General features: G+C 30.9%; 1 protein-coding gene across 1 annotated transcript in view; it reads left to right on the top strand.

Annotated features, from left to right (window-relative positions):
- Positions 1 to 19,249, top strand: part of LOC142331238 (uncharacterized) — a 369,144-nt gene that overhangs the window by 140,722 nt on the left and 209,173 nt on the right. The gene's annotated exons all lie outside the window — the stretch shown is intronic.

Below are 19,249 nucleotides of genomic sequence, written 5' to 3'. Positions count from 1 at the left end.
GTATATATTTATATCCGAATACATTCGGTACCAAGACGTAACGGTTGAAAGTGACTGACAACAGGTTCAGGAAAAGGTATTGCCGTTTCCAAGAGTAACAAGCGTATTATATCAAATTACTTAGAGAAGAAAAGTGATTTGCACAGCTTTCCTTTGACGAACAAATGTTATATATCAAGGTCACAAACCCGCTAAATATAAATTGGGATGATTTTCATATTTTTAATCTCTACAAGCCTAACGTTCATTCTGGTTGTATAATGAACATCATTACTCTCAAAGAAAGTTATTATTATTAGTGTCGCTTATACTCTAGATGCGTTACATGCATCACTGCCTTAAGAGAGAAAGAAATATAGTAAAGTTACACATTAATGCTTCTTTTTTCTGGTGTAAAACAATTAAACAATACATATATATACACACTGTGTAGACACCGTTCTTTGTTAACTATACTATTCGTACATACCATATCCCCAGTTTATAATGACGATGATTTTTTAACAATCAAGATTAACAGTTTTAGATTTTATTTAAACGATTTTTGAGCGTGTTCTTATTTTTCCAAATGACTTCGATGACCGTTTAGTAAAGCTGTTGTATCTTTCTTTTTTAATATATAAATCATTATTTTTCGTTTATAATATGACATGAAACGGAGGACTACACGTTTGTATGCGTACGACTGTTATCTCGTATGAAGTATTTATGTATTCATGCATAAACAATTAGATAGCAAATGCTGTCGCTTGAAGGTAAATATGCCAATCAGAAGTATAAAAATAATAATAATTATATCTTAATACATAAAACAGATAGAATAATTTTTATTTAATTTTAGGTTACTTTCTATATGTGTATTTGTTTATTCAAACTGGTGTTTACGTAAAAAAAACAAAAAAAAAAAACAGTGAAAATGAAATAATGATATAGACAACCAATTTGCTGGAATATTTTTTCTTCCGGACGGAAAATAGGAGCTCATGTCAGGTTGGTGTTACTATTAGTGTTCGAGTGTTAATTTAAGTGTTTAGTGTAATTTTCGAGTGTTTAATTTCCGTTTTAATTCCTTGTACGAAGTAAAGGGTGTATATTGTGATCACGAAAAATTTTGGTATTCAGATTTCAACGGAAATATTCATTTTGACCATCCCTGTATCCATTTTGACTAGTTTCGGCGTGACGTCTCTATGTACATATATATGTATGTACGTATTTCGCATAACTCAAAAACGATTAGCCGTAGGATGTTGAAATTTTGGATTTAGGACTGTTGTAACATATAGTTGTGTATCGCCTCCTTTTGATTACATTCGACTGAACCAAAGTGTACAACTGAGCCCAAAATTAAAAAAAAAAAATTGGATTTTGGAACTTCTCTTAACGTCAGTAATAAGCCCTCATTGAGGGCTTTTCAACGATGTACCATAAGTGGTACTTATTTTCACTGGTTTCAGAATTATAGCCAAATGAAATTTTAATTAATGAAATATTTGAATCTATGAGGGAATCTATTCGAATCACACTTCATCTCGTTTTTTATTAATTTTTTTTTTTAAATTAAATATATTGATTAATTAATAATTATAAACCCGTGATTGTAAAAATATTATTACAATAAATAATTATTCAATAATAACAATAAAAAAATAATATGAAAAAAAAATTAGAAGTTATTAGTGAAATAAAATTATACGTACTTTTGAAAATGTGTATATGTAATTTAATAGGCATTATTACATATGTGTGTATGTTATAGAGTTGGCGAAACATCTGATTATTTAATATTAATTGAAAATTGTAATTTAAAATCATATTATTTTTGGATTTTCTTAGCAAATTCTTATAAAAATTGTATACTTATTTTTAAAAAAATCGTGTTATTTAATTATTTGACAGAAAAATAAAATAAATTTTTGAATGCATTCAATTTAAAGTGATTATTGAAAATTCTTTTTCACTTGTGCATAATATGCACAAGATTTCTGGTGTGTCGTATAAATAAAGGTTAATAATATACTATTCCGTTTAGTGAACACCTGTATACTGGTTACATATATTAAATGTGACCTTAAGGTGTAGAATAATCAATTTTTATTATTGGATTATTTGGTAAACAGTTTATTTAAAGAATAATCAAGGGACTCTTAATCTAACCTAATATTTCAGATAAGATTGTTGAATTAATAAATATTTGATGTTAAAAATTAATATTTTAGTAATTGTGTAACTGCTAACTTTTATTTAAGAAATGGAGGATCGTATCTCACTTTCAAACGAAATAAGTTTAAATGAAGTGCAGGAAAAACGTGTAATGTAATTTAATAGACGTACAAAGAAGTCATGTGATGTCCACATCAAATTTTTGAATAATGTAAAACAGATAAAATTTAACGAATAAAGGACAAATTATAACAATGAAAAAAGAACAATAATATTAACATGTAAATAGAATTGTGTTTCACATTAAATGTCATATTAGAATCTAAACAATAAATTAACAATAAGGTATGGGTTTGAGATTAGAAGGTCGATATGAATCCATTCTTCTTTGATTATTTTTTTTATTTTATTCATTTCTAGTTTCTTTATACCATTTACACACACAAACACACATACAAAATCAAACACACAGTTTCCCATCTTCTAATTCATTTTTGTTTTACAAATTATTTTATACCCTTTATTTTATTCGTAGTATACGAATTATCTCTTGAAAATAACTTAACGTATTCTACCATAAAACGTTTTAATATTAAAATTTCTACTGGATAATATATTACAGTCATAAGTTCGGTTCGCTTATACGTCCTCTATTAAATATAAATAGACGTACATGTAAGTACATATATGAATTCATGTATGTATATAATTGTGTAATTTCATTCGGTATAGAAGAGTTACCGATAAATTTACGAGTAATAAATTGTAATATCTCTAGATATGAAATATTGTGGAATAAATTTATTACAATTCTACGGTAGCAGCTTATAAAATAAAATGTTTAAATTATCTTTCGTTATTTTCCACTTTACAAATTAAATTTTCCTTTTATATACGAATTTAATCTAAATTTAGATTATATACGATTTATTCCCCAATGTAAATTCTCGGTCGATTAATTTTTCATCGTTTAATTTATATATTATTTACTGATACTTTATATGCATAAAAATACTTAAAAAGAATTAGAAAAAAAGAAAATAATACGATATTAAATCTACGATAGCGAGGTGAAACACTGACTGGGGAATTTGGACATTTTATTTTACTATCCCAGGAGAAATGATAATATTTTATGAGTGTGGTTTGTTTGTTTATTCACTATTCTCCCCCCTCCCCCCAACAGCGGCAGTAAAAAACGGCAGAATTGAATTTGATTAAATAGGTATCTTAAATACGAGAGCACCATCATAAGTGTATGACAACCTGAAAAAAAATTACTCAAAGTGAAGTAGGGTGGTGTATATCCCTTTTAAAAAAAACGATAAACTAAATAGCTTGCGTCACCGACTCGAAGTCGATATGAGTTTATAAAATAATGTACCTAAAAAAAAACGCCGGAAGACGGAGGTAGATTTCACCGGTGCTAACTACGGGTTAAAAAAGATATCTAACTTAAAGTTAAGAAAAACTACAAATTTATCAATACGACAATGGTTGCAAGTGAAAAAAGTTACACATGTTTACCATACGACAAGCACTATTTTGATAAAATTCCAGCAATATTTTGGTCATCCCTTGCTGTAAGGGTTGATCATATCAAAAGTTGTTTCAGACAAAAGTTTGAGCTAATATATAGAGGACTAATGACAATTTCAAATCGATTCGATACTGTGCCTACTATGACAGGTATAAAATTTTGTCTCTGAAACTCCATTATTTCCAACCCCTGAGCCAATGGTTGGGATATCAAAAATCTTTACTTAGATATGTTTTAGGCCCTTATTCAAAGAATAGAAGGAACTTTAAACAAATTCGATATTTTATTTAATAAGAAAGTTATAGTGATATTTTGTTTTTTCGAAAAAGCCCCCACCATTTCCACTCCTATGGTCCGATTTTTCCCATTAACAAACTGGACCGAGATTTTGGGTCGTTATATTTTATGTATCAATGTGAAAGTGATTGGCGCAAAATTACGGCAGTTATCGTATCCACAAGAAAGTGAAATATACATATATCATAATATTATATATATATAATTCATAATAAAAATTGTTACAGACAAAACGTTTAGGTAATGTTTAGAGGACTGACGACCACTTTGGATATTGTGCCTATTAAGGGAGGTAAGATATATATATATATATATATATATATATATATATATAAATACAAATATACAAATGTGTATATAAGCTTTTGAACTGACTATGGTTTTAGTGTCTGGGGGACGTGAAACGCGAAGATATGTCAAAATTTTCCGGAAGTCGAATCACGGTACCCATTAAAATAGATCGCTTTCTTTTGAAATCTACCTAATATAGTACAGGGCTCTGTACTAGGTCCTGTGGTATTTTCAATATTCACTGCGAACCTTCCGATCCTGGAAGGTCGTAATATTTGCTGAAGACACTGCTATCCTTGCCTTTAACGAAAAACCTGGACTAGCCTCGTGGGAAGCTGCAAACGGCATCGGACCTTGTCTACGCGTGCCAGAAAAAATGGACGATTAAAGTTAATCAGGATTAAATCGAAGCGCGTCATATTCGCCGTAGAAGGGGTGACTGTCCCGCTGTGAACAGGGACAGTGTCTTGATCCCGCAAACAGAAAGTGTGCGGTACCTAGAATTTCACTTAGATCGGCGTTTGACCTGGAAGAGTCACGTGAGGATGAAAAGAAAACTACTGAACGCAACGTATAGGAAACTGCATAGGCCGCTGCGAAGAAACTCACCTCTCGCGTTGTCCAATAAAGTTCTGATTTTTTCAAAGTTGTCTTTCGACCGATCTGGACTTATGGCGTGAAGTTATGAGGAACAGCAAGTAATACTAACATAGATATAAAAAAGAAGGTACCGAGAACAATTACAGAGGCGTCACGATTCACACAGAAAGATGAGATTCACGTATATCTTGCGCTTGCAACGGTTCGTGAGGTTGTGAAACGGCATAGTATTAAATACCAATAACGTTTAGAAAATCACGTCAATAACTTAGCGATCATACTACGTGATAACAGCGGGAACATCCGAAAGTTTAAACGTCTCCACGGGCCTGACTTAGGGGCTACTGAATGACAGTTTGCAGTTACTCTCGCCAGATCTAGTGATGTTATTTTTGTTTACTTCTTTATTTTTCGATAGATTATTTGTTTGTTTTATTTTATTGCTTATTTTTATTGTTAATTGGTTGTTTTAATGGACTATGAAGTGTTGGCAGGTAAATTTGTTTTACAAATGAACTTTACTATTACTGTTTTTACAATTACGCATAAATTCAGCTCCGAGGGTTACCTTCGCCTCAAACTACCTCGGTAGGGCGTTAGGCCCTATAGCCGGGACTCGGTCTTGTGTTACATCCTATGCCTCTAGCGGGAAACCCCAAGGGATTCCCCCGCCTGGACTTCGGTCTTGACGCCCAGCCAACATAGGAGAACCCCCGGAGGGATCTTCCATCAGGACTACGGTCTTCCATTCCCCCACAATGGCGTCTGTAAGGGAGTCCCCACCCGGTCATTGGAGATGAAACGCCACATCCACCCACCCCACCCGGATAGGGCTTTCCCTTACAGACACCGCAGCTTCATTTTACAAACTCCAGCGAATTCATGACGTGGGCGAAGTCGCCTTACACCCACGGCCTCCAGGCGCTTGTCGACGCAATTTGCATGTGAGACACCGATGCTCCTGCATACAAGTGGCCAGGCTCGCCACAGGTAAAGCAGTTGCCGCTGCGATCTGGTCCAACACACAATTTGGCCCTGTGGCCTGGCTTCCAGCAGCGAAAACCTGACATCAAAACTGTGCCTCATCACCCGGCAGGCCACTCACAGAAGCTTGCCCGCCAAGATGGGTGGTACTGCCAAGGGGACCATTTGCGTCGCCCTAAATGCCGGCTGCATGGATAGTATATCTAGTGAGACCGACTCCCCTGTAACCTGACGAAGTTCCTATTACTACTTAGTGATAACTGTTATTACGGATTGACTTATTACGGGAGTTCCTTAAGAACCTCCTATCTTGTTCTTATTATCAAACGATTTAATTATGGTTCCACCATAAGGAGCCGATTGTAAATATACTGTTCGTGAAAAAAATAAATAAATAAAAATATTTTAATATTCCTTAACAAAATGATTAGAATAATATTGTTGTAACAGATGAAAATACATACGATAATACTCATAAGAAATACTCATGAAAATATTACCAAAAATAAGATGACAAATTTGAACATCAGTTTATATATAATAAATTCATTCGTCTAGTTTTTCTATGACAAAACTAGGTTTCTCGTTTGGCCAAGCCTTCTGTTGGATCCTAATTACTTGCGAATGATACTCTTTGGTAAGTAGTAAGGAGTTTAAAATGTAGAAAGCAGTACCTTAGTGCTCTCTACATTTCATAAAAATTCATAAAATTCCTTAGCCAAACGCGACTAACATCAATATAGTAGGAAGTAAGAATATGATTTATTAAATCACTGCATAATGAGGATTATTTAGAACTCAAAAAACAAATAGAAAACAGGAAATAATTTTAAAAAAATAATTAGTTAATCAGGATATAAAAAAACTCCTGTCCTAATATACTGTAATTATTTATTATTATTACTTATAAGTAAAGTAGTCGGTATTCGAACCGTAGAAAAATTTAATCATATTTGATTGAATTACTTTATATTTATGAAAAAATGTTATCAGACGAAAAAAATTGCGGAGAGCATGCAAAAAATGTAATCATATAATAAAATCATTTTTCATTTTGTTTTAATTGTTTATTAATCAATTAAATTGTTTAACTGTATAGAGAACTGTATTTATTATTCTAAAATATTCGTATATTAATTAATTATCATTAATTAAATGTATTTTAATTAAAAAATAATAATAATTTTCGAATGATAATCATTCAAAAAGTTAACAGAAATTCGAAAATAAAAACCAAAATCAATTTTTCATAGAAGTCATATGGAAGTTATACGGTTGAAAACCGTTGTTATACGGACAGAAAGAATCACTGTACTTATTGCTTAAATATAGCTCTGTATGATAGTACATGTAAGCTAGTAATAGAAATTTTTAGGCTGATAAAATAAATAATCAAAAGACGACCATTTTTCAACACAAAAAGCGTTAAATAAATTTAAATTTTATTTATAAAAGAACCAAAGCCGTAGAATTACTAAATAGAAATATAAGTACTGGTTTATCTTTTCAGGCATCCCTTAGCTAAAACCAGAGTTCCCGAGTAGTCCCGAAGGGACTATCACCCTTTGTAACACCAAGTAATAACAACAGAATACTGGAACTCCTTTTAAACAATCACCCTTCTGAGCTCTGAAGATGTGGTAATACGATCGACTTTAAAAAAGTATTTAGATGCTTTTAAAGGACGACAGCTGTACAATTTCCATGGCTTTATACAAGGAATAAGGCAATAAGGAAAAGGAAAGGGGAAGTATTGAGGAAGGAATTCGATCAAGCTCTGGAGGCACTGCTTGTGATCGGGGTAGTTAATTCTCGCACGGACACATATAGTATAATCACAACCGAGTTTAGTTATTGCATGGTTGAACCTCTGAAAAGTACGATTATACTGTATCATCTGAAACATAAATGATACTTACTGAAGTAAATTAATGAAACGTCATACGTATTTCTGCACCTTTATTAAAAGCTGGATTTTTATGTACTTGGTTAAAATTACAAAAATAAAAATCTGGAAATATTTGTATCATTAATAAGTGATAATAAAATAGATACATCTAATTATATGTCTTTGGATTTAATTATATCGCTACCAAAATTTATGAAGTTTAACAAATATTAAAGATTGCAAGTTTGGGTTCATTGGAAAAACTAGAAACAAGAAATAATTTTGTTGGGGTTTTTTTTAGATAAAAGATGGCATTGAGTTTTGTGGATGTGTAATTTTTAAAAAATTCATTTAAGATTATTATTGGTATTAAAGATATAGAAGATAATATATATATATTTATTTGATTTTTTTTGGAATTTTTACATTACTATTTTTAGAATTATATTCTCTACAAGTTTTGTTAATAAATTTTACGCTTTTCTAGTCATTTAACATAGTTATTGTGTTGCAAACCTAAAACTCTGTGGACGACATATGACTTCGTTGTACGCCTATTAAATTACATATACATATTTTCTTAAAATGAAAAGTACATAAAATTTTATTTCATTAAATTCTGATATTTTTCTTTTTTTTTTTAATCGTAATTTTTTTTACAATCAGAGGTCAATAATTATTAATAAATCAATATATATAATAAAAAAAAAAAAAAATTAAAAAAGAAGATAAAGTCTGATTCGAACCGATGAGCCTTCCCCTTGTAAGATGCAAATATTTCATTAATTAAAATTTCATTTGGCTATAACTCTGGAACCAATGAATATAAGTACTACTTATGATATATAGTTGAAAACCTCTCAATGAGGGCTTATTACTGCAGTTATGTAAAAGTCCAACATCCAAATTCTTTAGATTTTGGGCTTTTTTGGACAGTTTACGTTCAGTCGATTGCAATGAAAAGGAGAGATACATAAGTAGATATTTTCTTCTTTTTTTCTTCTTACGTGAAGCAGTACCTGTGATGAGCTCCTCCTGTAAACCATTTTATTTGGCACTATCCACCATTGTACTTTTGTTGTTTCTTGTTTATAAATATTCTTGATATTTTTCTCTCTGCTTTTAGGATCTCGTCAATTCTGTTCCTCTGAGTGGCTTTGAAGAAGGTTAAACTTTTAGAAGTTTTAGGGCTTTTATCATTTTATTAGTTCTTTCTGTCACCCGTTTATTGTAATATAATTAATAATAATAAAACAATATTATTATATTAATATATATTATATATATATATATATATATATATAATTACATTTTTAATTTCTCGATCTCTTCTAATAATTCCTCTCATTCAGTTCTCCTCTTCCGCCCGTAATTCCATCCATCAATCTCTCTCCCACTCACTCACTCACTCAATCTCTCTCTCACTCTCTCTCTCTCTCTCTCTCTCTATATATATATATATATATATAATATATATAGTATATATAATATAGTACAACATATATATATAATTACTATTATAATAAATAATAATAATATATTATTTCTAATGTAGTTTTGTAGTAATGAATAATTAATATAAATTGAACAAATTAACAATCATTAACTAAAACTGACAGAAATATTCCTTTATTATACATTTTAGGAAAGAGAGAGAGAGTGAGGGAGAAAATCAATTGAACATCATATCATCGCTTAATGAAATCAATCTGTTTTTACTGATGTGTGTAATGGAAGTAGAATTTTATTTAGTAACAGAAACTCTTGACTGATATAATCTCTAATATCTAGTTTAAAGTAACAGTGAGTGGGTATATTATAAATTGACTGAATCAGTCAATCAATCAATTTAATAACGAGGGGAATTGGTTGAAATTAATGTTAATTAATTAATATATATATATATATATATATATATATATATATAGAGAGAGAGAGAGAGAGAGAGAGAGAGAGAGATTGATTGAGTGAGTGGGAGAGAGATTGATGGATGGAATTACGGGCGGAAGAGGAGAACTGAATGAGAGGAATTATTAGAAGAGATCGAGAAATTAAAAATTTAATAATATTTATTAATTAAATTATATGTATATATATTTTTTTAAATGACTATAAAACCTGTTGTAATCAATTAATTAAAAAGTAATTAATTATTAGTTGATTGTTTCAATGAATCTGATAAACATTTTAAAAAATCACAGAGATGAATTATTAGTATTAAATTAATTTTGATTTAAACTGATTGTATTTTATTTTCGTTACATATAACGTGATAAAAATCAAAATTTCTATTCTTTTTAATTAGTAATATAACAAACTAAATCTTAATTATAAAATGCATAAGAAAACTAAATAGAAAAATTTTAATTTCTTTTAAATCGGATATTTATTTAAAGAGGGATTCAGATTTTAACGGGTATTAATATTATGTATTTGGTTTATTATTTTAAATTTGGTTCTGAAATTTATTAGAGGTGGGAACGTAACGTTCTCAATGTTAGCTTACTCTATTATTTATGTACCATTTTACCTACCCGTTTTTTTAATTAGTCATATTTCTTACACAAGTGACCCCCGTTAAAGAGCAATATAAACTTTAACGACGACTAAAATTTAGACATTACAAAGAGCTTTTACATTATAAACTCTATAACGTATTCCACATTAATTGATATTATATTTAGATGGATAAGTGAGCTGTACATTGAAGTTATATACTATTAGAGGTAAGTTATCGTTGTTGTCCAGTTATATCTACCGTTACCGTCTTGTCAACGCACTATCGTTAATCTTTTAAAAAATTAAATTTAGGATAATAAATAATCTCAGAGTTTCATAAGGTTAAATAAGTTCATTTTACATTTATACATACACTTTCTATCAATATTTAATTAATGCAACAGCTTAGTGTCAAACTGTAAAGTAGAATTTACAAAAAAAAAAAAACAAAATAATTGAAACAATAATTAAAAATCTTCAAGGCACTAATTTATTATTACATAATTTATATTCTTGTGCTATATTATGTTTTACAAAATAAACTGTATAAAATTAATATATTCTAAGTAAAAGATACTTAATAAATCAACTGTGATTCTTATAAACTGGCACAATATATAGTGTTGAATGCTTGGATGTTCTCAGTTAGATTTAAATTCCAACGGAAATGTTTCGATGCGTTATTGCTTAATATAAAATAGAGTATAGATGACAAATTTAAATATTTATAATATTCTAACTGAAATATAATAAAAATGTTATTTTTTTTGAAACATTACCAAGATTTTTTTTTCACCTTATCTCGTGGGACGGATCCTGCAGTTAAATATAACACAGCCCAGGGGAGTGTCCTATACTTTACCGGGCCTCCCCGTTTCGATCCGCTGGCCGGATCTTATTTTGCGCCCGCCTCAAACCCTCAGAGTAGGATCCAGCGGGGTTTTGAGGCGGGCACCTCAAACTCCCGGTGATATATATAATATAAAGATATTATATTATTTTAACATAAGCATAATAAGATTATATTAAAAACAAAATTGTTAACATTTTTGAGCAAATAAAAATTTCTTTTGTAACCAAATATTCCAGTATTTTACCTTATTCATGTCAACATATTTATTTCTTACTCTTTTAATATATAAAAATGACAGAATACATTGTTAATAAAACTTACAAATTGTTCTTTATACCTTGAAAATAGGAAAACAATAAGAATTAAACCCTACTGTATGTTACTCAACTATGTTGGAATATCGTTATTATGTTATGTTGGAACTAACATCGCTATTTACTCGTCGATCCCAACTCAGGACGACTCAGTGCTAAAAGTAGTTTTGGAAATGGAGAGATTTCGAGACGCATCAACTACGAATGTTAAGAGTGGCGATGCTAGGAAGGGTAGAAAATAACACTCAAATCAATTATAATAATTCTAGTGGAAATATAAAATATTGTGATAATTAAATTCTCATACTTATTTGAGGCAATGTATGCAAAGTAATCTTACAAAACAGAAAAGGATATGTTAAATTCATTATTCCAAACTGTCACGCCAGTCTTATTGTTATAACTGTAATTCATAACGACTTGAAGAGGTTACAATCAGTATTGTTTTCCCTGAAAGTAATGCTGCACAATCTACAGCCGATTAAAATTATGGCGATATCCGGCAGATATTTTATTTTTTAAATTGCATAGTTATACTGAAATTTGTTCATTTGATCTTACAGTAGTTAATATATTTTGCTAAAACCGCTCTTCTAAACCATTACTCTATTAAGGTTATTTTAAATAATTCGTGAAAAAAATTATTAAAATTATATTAAGGAACAAAATTTTCGTATTTAATTAAGGTACGGGTTAGTACTTCATTATTTTTGAAATAGAACACAATACAATACTTAAATTAAGAGAGTTCTGCGTTTTTTCGACGTTCTTTTTCATCATTTGTAAGGGAAAAAATTTAACAAAACGAGAAACAAGAGGGAAAAACATTGTCTAAGGAAGGAGAGGTTAAAAAAGGCGGAGGTAGAGGAATAAGAGTTTGAGGGAAGACAGTAAATGAGTGCGAGAGAGAAAAAAAGAAACTAAATCGGTTAAATTAAGTCACTTCCTTTGTTTTTCAAACCGTGAAGGGCTGATTGAATTTTAAGATTGTTTTTCTACATAAAAACAGCAACGCTAAAGGAATTATAATTGTTTGAAGAAGCCTTTCTTGGAGGGTGCTGATAATTATTTGGGTATTTTTTCTTTTTTTTTTTAAAGACAGAATTTATAAAAAGTGACGTCCTTTCTTTTATTTTATTCAAAGAATCCAGCGACTGGCAGTTATTTGCATTGGAGATTAAGAATAAGAAGGCTTCTTTAACTGTTTAGACTTATTTGGTTTTCGTTTTTTTTGTTTTTTTGTAACAATTCGTTCGATTTAATACAGTCTTGATATTATTTACCTTCGTTTCATATTAAAACCTGCATAGGTCAAGCGATTCTTTCTTTACCTATTTAACTTTTTTCAAACATTCTTTATTTTCCTAATTATTTTATTATTTAACATTAAAAATTGTGTATATTATATCTAAAATAAATCTTCCTATAAAATTGCTTTTACAAAAATTAAATAGCATTTACTCAAAACTTTTCGATCTAATTATTAGTTTGTTTTTCACAGATACACTTGTTTGCAAATGAAAATATTGTTTTCCCGTTAACACACGCTTGGAGTTCCTCAGGTTCTGTCTTTTGCCTCTTTCTATTAATACTATCACTAGAATTTTTTACTCTTTTTTCAATGAACACGTTTTGCTGCACACGCAGATGATACTAAACTTTATTTAAGACCAATTAAGGAAAACGTTACCTAAACGTTTTCCTTGGGGAACAGATTTTTCCATGCGGTTCAACAAGTAAAAACAATCAAGATTAAAACCTCGATTTAACCTATATAATATATGAGGGAAAATTGCTTATCTGGTTTCTTTTCAGAATTTGACATTTCATGATTCTCTTTTATCAAAAATATAATTTTAGCATGAAAAATTCCGGAAGGATGTATGAATGTACGTGTGTAGACCGATTGAAATAACTGATTTAGAGGGGGAAAAATTGTTACCTGGACTTTTATAAGTGGAAATAGTAAAGGGGCTTATAATAATATCCGTAAAAAAAATAAATGCGTGAGCGGGGATGATGGTGAGTTGATTTTGAGGGGTTGAAAAGGGGGTGGAAAAAGGTATTGTTGCGATTTCCGGCGAAAGTTGACGTCAAAAAAATGTTTGGTTATTTAAGACACAGAAAGGTATCCTTTCACAAAGTTTCGTCAAAATTAAATTATTTTTGCGGAAATTAAAAATAAAAAACGAAAAAAGAAACGACTTTTCGCATTTTTCTTGGAAATTTTGAGGTTATGTTAAAAACTGACCTCTAAAAAAGATGTAAATTTTTGCATGATCCACAAATTTTTCTATCGGAAAATTTTTCTTTTCAACCCCTAACCACCCCAATTCACCGATTCACTTCCTTCGCTCACGCATTTATTTATTTTTTTTACGTTTATTATAAGTCCCTTTACCATTTCCACTTTTAAAATCCAGGTGACAATTTTTTTTCTACGTGTAAAGCTGGTTGGATTTAATGTGTGTATGTTGGCCCGCTTTTGCATGATATCTCCAGATTCGATGAACTGACTTGAATAACATTTTTTTTTACGATGATCTCTGTATATATTGAACATTGATGTCATTCAATTTTGATTACTATCGGTCAAGGGAGAAGAGAGATAGAGACTTTACGGGTTCCTTATCTCAAAATGTTATTCATAAGTGTAGGTAAGTTTTTCGTATAATTTTATACCCTATAGGTAGCTAATATAATTTCTGATTGTGTCAGTCTTATTCAAACCTCGATAAAGGGGTGAATACTTTTTTCTTTTTGGTCATTTCTGGAATCAAATTCACATTCTTATACTAATTAGATGAATTATTACATTAGTATACGATTTTGGTTATATAATCGAGAAATTTCTTTCAGTGATGGGAAATAATAAGCCTTTTTTTGTCGGTTATCGTTTCACTTAATATCTTCAGACTATAAATTAACCATTTTATGAAATTTTATTCCATGACTTTCGAATAAGGGTGAATTATGCCATTTAATTTTGATTTCAATCGGTCAAGGGTGATACGGTCACCGTGGATCCTTGTATTTGAAGATTTTACTTAAACAGTGTAATAGTAATTTTTTTTTTACATAACTCTTTACATAATGTAATGTTTCACTTAATTTTCCCTTTACAAGCAGGACAATTTTTTTCCCAAGCAAAGCAATCTTTCTGCCAAGCGAATGTTTTGAGAGACAGAATCGCATATCTTTTCCGGCTTCACCAGGAAAGATATACAACTCTTTTATGGCGTTCTTTTTACTTTTTTTTAACAAGTAATCATTAAACATAATCAACAGGTAATTTTAGTTAAATCTTTAACTTGGGAAGGCGAGAATCTCTTAAATCGAAGGCGAGCAAGGAATTAAAAAAAATCAAAAAAAATCACTGTTACTACCGGAGGAAAACCTGAACTTAAGGAAAACTTCTAGCAAATAATTGAAAAGAATTGTCGTACAGCTCATGTATATCATAAAAACTAATAAATAAATATGTTAAACTCCCAAAAAAATTATCTACTTACTTTTTGCCTGACATCATTAAAATCAAACTTATATGTAAAATTACAGAAATTAGTTGAAGTTAACTCGTTAATGAAGTTTAGTTATAGTTACAGTCATTTTACAGATGAGAATAATATGGATATGAGGGAGTAAACTTTGAGAGAGTCTAAATGTCGGGAGAGGTTAACAAGAGTAGATTGTGATGACTTGTCGGGAAAGGGGAAAATACTTAAGTTTAACAACACTTGATATGTTTATGATAACGACATTTGTCATTAAACCTTGTTAGCGTTAAGAGAGAAGAACAGAACCGGTACTGGAATAGAACTGGAGTACCAGAGAGGCTTAATCTGCGGGAACTGGCATAATTTTACTCGGCAAAGTAATACCGACATCACAACCGCATCACACCATATCATATCAGAACTAGTAGGAAACGAATCAAAAAGCAATGACCGGTTAGTTTTATGTAATGTTGTGGGGTTGGCGTCTATTCGTAGATGTATAAGTATATAATATCGATGTGGCGTTCATTTTGTAATATATATTTTTAGTAATGGCGAATAAAAAAAAAATCAATAAAGTAATATTTTATTTGGATCATTTTCGGAATTCCCCCCCCCCCCAAAAAAAAACAATCTTTTAATCAATGGACCAAAACTCGATGTATTTTTAATATCCAATAAGAATTAGGTGGGAACATGCATATTTCAAAATAGCAGGAAATAACTCAAAATAGCTGGAAATATTGATATTAAAAATAACCAGGTTGGAGAATAACCCAATAACCCAATAACACACTAATATACCGGTCATTTTAAACATTCTCCATATTAGCATATTTTACATATTAAAAATATAATATAATTATAGATATAAATTATATATATCATCAACAAACTTAACCTACGCTGGCTTTGATTGCTAACCTCGACTAACTAACATTAATGTTTTGATTATTTAAATAATTGCAATAATTACTGAATTTATTGAAAATTTATTAGTCTAACCTAACTTAACCTACACTCGTTTTGCTCGCTAACCTCGACTACGGTAATTAATAGTAAGTAATGTTTTGATTAATTAAATAATAAATAATAGCAATAATTACTGAATTTATTATTTAAATATTCAAAACATTACTGTTAATTAGTAAGGTTAGCGAGCGAAGCGAGTGTAGGTTAAATTTCGTTAGATTATATTATAAAATAAATAAATAGAAACGGTTATAAGAATGGTTTTTGCTAATATCAATATTTCTTGCTATTTTGAGTTATCTTCAGGCGAAAACTTTCAAACTTAGGGGGGTGGGGGGGGAAGAAACGAAAAAATACCAATTTTGAAACATGCATATTCTCACCTAATTCTTACTCGATATTTATAATACATCGATTTTTGCCGATTGGTTAAAAAATTAAGGGTTTTTTTTTGGGCGGGGGGCTGTTATTTTCACAAATAACGGAAAAATATTTCTTACAAAGCCGGCAACGATATTGTTGAAATTTTCTGGTATTTGAATAGAGCTTAAAATTCATGGGATCAGCTTTCATTCAATATTTTTCCGTTATTTGTTAAATAGAATATTATCTTATTTATTTTTTATTCATCATTAGTAAAAAATATTTTATAAAATGAAACGACAGTAATAAATAAAGTTTTTTAGAACTTTAAATTCATTTATGAGAAAGTTAACCGATTGCAGTACTATCGCAAGGAATCCACGGGTTAAAATAATAAAAGGCAAATCTACTTTCAGACTTGAGATTATATTAACACTTAATCTTTTGATAATAAATAGACTCCTTTTATTTTATTTTTTTTAATTTAATTTTTTTCTCCCCTTTTTTCCCACTCCTGTGGGAAACTGTGCCGGTGCGCAACTAAACATAATCTGGACTCCGAGGGGTGCCATATCTTGTCGGGATCAAAGTTCCCGCCAGAGAGCCGGGACTCGGTCTTTTTGGCGCCATGCCTCTAATGAGGGGACTTCAAAGGATCCCCCCACTGGAACTCGGTCTTTATGCCTTGCCTCTAATGGGGAACCCCCCGTAAGGATCCCCATCGGGGCTAGGCCTTACTTTCCCTCCAACTGTACTGCAAAGGAGTCCCCCTCCGATCATCGTTAGCGGGAAACCGAGAGTTTTCCCACCTCTTCACGGATGGGGCTGTCCCTCAGAGACACCATGATGAAGCAGTTCCAGTTGTCGATGGAGCCATCTTACATCCTTCACCTCCAGGTACATGACCGATAACTACACTTCAATGTAAAACATATCGTTTCCCTTGTATATTTAAAAAAAAAAAGTATAAGATTTCCTCCAGTAAATTAAAAAAATAAAAATAATAATAATAAATGAAACAGTAAATTATAAATAATTTACAATAAATAACAAACCGTTTGTTAGTTATATTATGAAACGTAAAATTATCTCTCATGATTCATCAAGTTGCAAGAATCAGAGGTGAATTTCTAGCTGCATTATCGACATATTTGTATTACTATTATAAATCGGAGTCAGAATACATACCGTACGGCACTCCGGTTTCATTGCTTCGTCATATTTTCTTAGTAAAGTTAAACGACTATAATCAGACGAGTAGAGGTAATCTTGGTCAGTGTAATATGATACACTGTAATTGCTTTAAACAACTGAACACTCGAATTGATTTAATAAACATAAAGAGCTATCTTTGGTTAATATGACAATTAGTAATTAATAATTATTTAATAAAGAGAGTGTATATATATATATATATATATATATATATATATATATATATATATATAAAACCTAACGTGAGTGAGGAAGAAAGTGATATGAGGTGTGTTTATTTCATAATAATTCCTGAATATTTTAATTTAAAAGAAAATTATAATTAGCAAATTTTTTTTTGTATCTAATTACATTTACAATCGGTTTCATGTATTAGAAATCGTAAGTAAATTTCATTTCAATAATTAAGTTATAAATTAGTTTCTCTTGAATTACCATAATTAAATACATTCAAGATATTAGTAGTAAATCAAATGTATAGCACAAGCATTGAAAAAATCTAGCCGGTAATAAACTAGAAACCATAATTATGTCCAGTACTATGAATAAAACCACAACATAAAACGAAAAAATAGTAACATAGGAACAAATAATATTAGAAACGTAATGATCTTAAACATAAATACAACTTATGAAGAAATACCTCGTTCTGAGAATCACTACTAGGTTCCTAAGTCCAATATATGTGTCCGCTTTAATAGCCTTACATTTTCCCCATTGTCTAAGAGGTTAAGAGCTATATAGTTTGCACAATATTATTTCAAACTACAAAATTTAAAGAATACTTACTTATATAATATAATAAAATAATCTTTTTTTTTTAACCTCTAAGACCACCGTTAGGTATTGCTTCAGAGGATAAGCGTAACGTGTGAAAATACCATTCCTAACCGGGGATTCGAACCCGGAACCTCCGTACTTTCTCTCTCTTTTTTTTAAACACCCCCAAGGCATTGAGGCAACCTGTCCCCGCCAGTCAGATATAACTCTGTCGTGGCAGCAGCCTACCCTCCTAGGCCACCGGTATCCCCACTGGATCACAAGGAAGCCCCGACTCCCTCTCCTGAGCAGCCAAGATGCCCCCCCGTCGTCAAGAGGGCTGCCCGTCTCCGTTCCTATCCTGCCAGAATCCAAGCACGCATTACGCATGCCCTTCCTCTTATTCGCGCTCTATCACAGCGCAAGGGTCCCCCAAGCCATCATCAGAAGCATCCCGGAACCCACGCTCTTGCATGTGGGCTATCCAGGATGTCCTTGGCAAGGAGGCTGCCTACCTGTCTCTATACGTCACCACGCTTCAGATATTTTTTTTTTTTTTTTAGCTTAACTAAAGATCACGTGTTTGACTCTGCTAGAGATAAAAAAATGTATAAAAAGTCGATCCCAATCTGTCAAACTTATAGCAATCGCTAATAAGACACTAATCGGAGTTCACTTTTGAACACTTTTCATTTAAAATTGTTCAGTTCACACCCAAGAGGATTTAGAATGTGGTGGTTTCATTTTTCAGTATGAAACCACCACATTATCATGATTTTGACGTAGGAAAAAACTGGCGGGAAAGCACAAACTACCCAAGAGAGGTAATAAATCTTGCTACTGCTAAGAGACGTCTTAGGAGAAGATTGCAACGCTATAGGAGACCTGAAGTTAAACAGATCTGAACAGGGTTTCTTGTAGGTTGAAGAGGCTGCTAAAGTCAATTAAAAAGGAAACGTTTAAGAATAACCTTGAAAATCTTTCCCGTTGGAGAAAAGCCACGTGAAAGTTTCA

Source organism: Lycorma delicatula, chromosome 10 (assembly GCF_047948215.1).
Source record: "Lycorma delicatula isolate Av1 chromosome 10, ASM4794821v1, whole genome shotgun sequence".
NCBI lineage: Eukaryota > Metazoa > Arthropoda > Insecta > Hemiptera > Fulgoridae > Lycorma > Lycorma delicatula.
The sequence above is the reverse complement of the archived record's forward strand: the minus strand, read 5'-3'. Positions and strand labels throughout refer to the sequence as shown.